The following is a 5476-nucleotide window of genomic DNA, read 5'->3' on the forward strand; positions in this document are numbered from 1 at the left end:
GCTTCCTCCACTGTGGACTAGAAGTCACTTGCTCCTCTGCCTAATGGTCTCAAAGTTCCTGCCTGTTCCTCTGTGCTGTCTCATGATCTCCTTGCCTCAGTCTGAGTGGGACATGGCAACTGATGCCTGGCCACTTCAGGCAGGGCTTTCCAATGTGTTCTGCTGGTGGTTCTTCTTCCTGATGACCCCCCAAATTCTCTTTCTTCCTGCTTTGGACATGGCAACTAAAATGGACCAATCCTTCCTGTCAGTGTTACACATGCCCTATTTGCATAGTCCCACCTAATTATTTGGTGACAACTATGGAGCCATGGATGGAAGAGCCATATGAGGAAATTTCGCTTCAGGACAATTACATTAGTTGTCAAATTACACGGTTATGTATTTGCCAAACCATTGAGAACCACTAGGCTAACTCAACCCAACACAAAACCTTGAAATAGGCAGTGTTACCCTCACCTCACACATTGATGTTCATTATGGCCAGGCCTACATATCATTAATCAATGAAACATAATAGATTTTTCAAAACTCTCATTGCAAATACAGAACCCAGATAATGAGGTAAAATATAAGTGAGTCGTTGTTAGGTGATGTTGACTCTGTTCTGAACCACAGCCAAACAACAGAACAAAGCACTGCTAGGTGCTGTACCATTCTCACAATTGCTATGTTCAGCTCATTGTGGAAGTCACGGTGTCAATCTACCTTCTTGAGCATCTACCTCTTTTTCAGTCCTCCTCTACTGGACCAAGCATTGTGTCCTATTCCAGGGCCTAGTCTCTCCTGATAATAAAATATGGGAAACAGAGTATCACTATTCTTGATTCTAAGGAGCATTCTGGCTTCACTTCTTCCAAGACAGATTTGTTTGTTCTTTTGGCAGTCCATGGGTATTTTCAGTGTTCTTAACCAGCCTCATAATTTAAATGCATTCTTCTTAAGTTGTCTCTACTCAATGTTCAACTTTCAGGTGCATATGAGACAATTTAAAATACACTGGCTTAGGTCAAGGCACACCTTAGTCCTCCAAGCAACAACCTTGAGTTTCAACATTTTAAAGAATCATGCAGAAGATTTACCCAATATAATGTGTCATTTGATCTCTTGACTTCATTTTCCATGATTTTGATTGTGGATCCAAGCAAGATGGAATCCTTGACAACTACAATATTTTCTCCCCTGATCACGATATTATCTCCAGTTGTGAGAATTTTGGTCTTCTTTACACTGAGTTGTAATACATACTGAAGGTTGCAATCCTTGATCTTCATCTCCAAGTGCTTTAAGTGCTGTTCACTGTCAGCAAGAGTTGTTGTGTCATCTCCTTACGGAAGACGTTGGGTCATCTGTTGTTAACAAGGCTTCCTCCAATCCTGATGGCAGATCCTTCTTCACATAATCAAGCTACACGGATTATTTTCTCAGTATACAGATTGAATGAGGATGGTGAAAGGATACAACCCTGACATACACCTTTCCTGTTTTTAAGCTATATAGTGTCCCCTGTTCTGTTTGCCAGCTTCCTCTTAATCCTTGTACAGGTTCCACGTGAGCACAATGACATGTTCTGGAATTTCCAGTTTCCCAAGGCTATTTGTAGTTTATTATGAGCCACAGAGTTGAATGCGTTTATATAGTCAATAAAACACAAGTTAACATATTTCTGGAATTCTCTACTTTCAATCAAGATCCATGTCTTCTTCTGAATCTGGCCTGAATTTCTAGCAGTCCGTCCAGTGCCATAACCATTGTTGAATCATCTTCAGCAAATTTTATTTTTCATGTGATATTGTTATATAATTTGTTCATTCTGTTATTTCACCTTTCTTTGAAATAGACACAGACAGGACTCTCTTCCAGTTAGATGGCCACAAAGCTTCCAAATTTCTTGGCATAGAAGAGTGAGTGCCTCCCGTGCTTTATCAGCTTGTTGAAACATCAGCTTAATAAAAATAAAGAGATAAATTTTGCCAGTTTAATTCATAGGCTACCTAAATCTTTTTATGAAAATTGGCTAAGAACTTTTGCATTAAGACTTGAGAGGTAAGAAAAGGTATGCATACTGGTAAATGTGTGGGTCTGGAATAGAACATTTGAAGTGACTATGATGGTCTCTCCTGCCTTTGAAAAGCCAAGAATGAGTTAATTGAACAAATAGGTGTTTCATTTAGGGAGGAAGCAGTTCGAGGAGATTCTCTGTACAGAGTGAGATAAAGTTAACCAGAAAAATTGAGAATTTTCCTAACCTAATTAGGTCCTAACTGCAGTTGAAAATCTTAAGCGATAGATGTTGTTATGTATCTTGAGTGGATTGTTGACTCATAGTGACACTCTAAGACCCAGCAGAACTGCCCCATAAGGTACCCCAGACAGTAATCTTTATAGGGATGGAGCTTTGGTGGTGCAGAAGTCAGACTCTTGACTGCACATCAAAGGTCAGTGGTTCGAACCCATGAGAGTGTCCATGGGAAAAGATATATCAAGTTACTTTCAGAAACTCTATGGGTCAGATCGACTGAGATTTGTAGTGTCCTATGAATATGAGCCAACCTCATGGCAACAAGAATCTTTCTGGGAGCAGAAAACTAGGTTTCTTCTCCCTCAAACTGTTCAACTTCTAATAAGCAGCCAAGCCCTTTAATCATTGAGCGACCAGAACTCACCTGTGATGAGTCAGAGATAGATGGATATAGATACATGCTAAAATCCTAATCGTGTGAGTACATCTGCATATCTACTTGTTTAGTGTACATAAAATTCATTAATTTTTTAAGACTTAAAAGGAACCATTATATTTTCTTGATTCTTTCTGTTGATTTCAAAATTTCTTCAATAGCCACAGCCTTCTGAAAACACATACTGATATCTAGAAAAAGTTGACACCCCAAATTGCCATAGCAAGTGGGTTTGGAATCATAATGGAATGTTTGGATTGGAAGCAAGCTAAGAAATTCCAAGCAGGACCCATGGATTTGTATCTCCCATAAAATACCATAATGAGTCTTCCCCACTTTTTGAAAATTTCTATTACAAAACCAGATAAACTTGGCTTTAAAATTAGAGCCCGATATATTGAGATGATAAGTTGTAATTAAAAGTTTTCAACCCAAGTCCGTAGAAAAAACATTGAATTTATTTTTATTCCCTAGCAGGAAGTGTGGTCAGTCCCTATAGAAGATTGTTATAATTTTTTTAAATAGATGAAAACCATTTAAATAAAAAATAACCTACAAGAGGAGAGTGCTTCTCTGTACTTATTTCGTCAAGTAAATACTTTCAATATACAAGTTTGAAAAGAATTATCTTTTCTGATACTTTTTATTGCCATATTGCTGTGGCTAGGGCCCCAAACTACTCCACATTTCATCATAATGCAGCCTATTACTTAGCTCGTCCTGCCTATTCAGTAAATACCATAAATCCAAACTCAGCAGGTGTAATTCAGAGACTCCTACAAATGTCACCTGCTACTGAAATTTCTATCCCACATTTTTATAATGGGGCTCACAGAGGTGCTATTTTTTCCCATAAAATATGTCCCTTTGTGACTTCTTAGTCTTATTTTTATGCTAATACTCTTATTTTCAGAAATATAAAGAAAAGTTAGTGCTAAACTAGTTGAAATCAACATAGAGCAGAATAAGTACAGTCCCATATTATCATTGCTTAAAGTAGAAATTTCAGCATTACTCTATTGATATGCACATATTGTAGTTACATTACTATTCAAATTGTGTAATTTGTACCAATTATCTTAATTATATATATTTGGTAATCTCTATGTATTCAAAATAATTCATATACATATAAGAATACCTTAGAGTCATACAATAATGAAAGGGCTTCAAAACGTTTATTAGTCTGCCAATCTAACACTCACTAATAATTACTCATCACTTCCTAGGCTTCTTTCTCTTTCTTTTTTTTCTTTGTTTCTTATATTTGTCTAAAATCCTATCATCTATTACAAAAAACCTTGGGGTGGGGGCTAAACACTGGACTACTAACCAGAAAGGCAGCATTTCAAGCCTACCATTTGCTGTGTGAGAAAAGGATGAGGTCTGGGAGACCCTTTGAAGGAGCTCTCATCTGTCCTGTAAGTCCGAATCAGTTCAATGGCAGTGGGTATTTGCTATTACAAGGACTCCTAGTGTCATAGCTTTTAAGCTGTAGGATGCTAATGGAAAGGTTGATGGTTCAAACCCTCCAACTACTATGTGGGAAAAATGTCTTAGCTTGCTTCGTGATGATTATAGCCTGAAAAATCCTATTGGACAGTTCGTTCTATTCTGTCCTAAAGAGTTGCTAGGGATCAGAATGAACTTGAAAGCAACACGTTCAATTTTGGTGTTAATATGACACAAATGACATCAAGTTCCAATCTACAGGACCGCTATTCTTATTTATTCTACTTCTTCTTATAGGTATCTCCCAAGACGAGTTCTTCTCTTCCCCCAATGTCACCTATTTCCACACAAACTTACCTTAAGTCATAGCATTTCTCGTAGTTCTCAAGCCCTTGCTTTTGTCTGCTTATCAATCTTTGTCATAACATTTTGAATGAACACTTTCATACTCTTAAAAAGGTTCCATCATCTTTTGATCATCTTCAATCACTGATTGATCTGGCTTATCATAGCAAGTAACACACATAATAGATTATATTGTGATATTATGGTTATTTACCATTGAGTTGATTCCAATAATTTGAGACCCCCTGTGCCCAGAGGAGAACTGCTCCCTGGGGCTTTTGAGACTAGGGCCTTTGGAAAACAGACCACCTGGACTGTTTTCCCTGGCCCCTCAGGAGGGTTTGAAAAGCCAATTCTTCATTTAGTAATTGAGTGCTTAACCATTTGTGTCACCCAGGGATTCCTATATAATATAGTACTTTATTATAATATTTTATTAATCTACTTTCTCCCACACCAAAGTTTTATTTCTTTCAAGAGACTGATGTCTGCCTAACATCTTTTTATGCCCAGAATCTATTGCAGTTCTTTTCAGATTAAGGCGGGCTTATAAAACTGTATTGACTTAAATTCATCTCTCCCTGTATCGGACTCTTTCCTGCTTGACTTGATGGATAGACTGTGAAGGGCATGGAGGATTTGGCACCTACTCTTTGGGAATTAGAAGGGTTAGGAGGAAATCTTCAGGAGAGCAAAATCAAGGACTCTAGACATCTTAAATATAGGAACATGACAACTAAGCAAATTTAAGGAATAAGCATCTGTTTTCTCTGTACCCCAGAGTTGTGGGGGCATAATGGGTATGAGTGGAGCTTCCAACCACGGAATCAGTAGTTTGACTCCATGAGTCGTTCTGCTGGAGAATGATAAGAATTTGTGGTCCTGTAAAGATATACACCTTTGGAAACTAAAGGGCCAATTTTACTGTGTGTAGCGGGTCTCTATGAGTTAGAATCTACTCAATAATAGTACTTGCTTTGTTTTATTTTTCTTCTGTTCCC

The 5476-nt window shown here is 37.8% G+C and overlaps 1 protein-coding gene across 1 annotated transcript in view; it reads left to right on the top strand.

The window, feature by feature from the left end:
• LOC101650333 (N-deacetylase and N-sulfotransferase 4) overlaps positions 1-5476 on the top strand; it is a 356545-nt gene that overhangs the window by 335090 nt on the left and 15979 nt on the right. The window lies entirely within an intron of this gene.

This window comes from Echinops telfairi, unplaced genomic scaffold (genome assembly GCF_000313985.2).
Source record: "Echinops telfairi isolate 266 unplaced genomic scaffold, ASM31398v2 ScPeMD7_7468;HRSCAF=8506_0, whole genome shotgun sequence".
Lineage (NCBI taxonomy): Eukaryota > Metazoa > Chordata > Mammalia > Afrosoricida > Tenrecidae > Echinops > Echinops telfairi.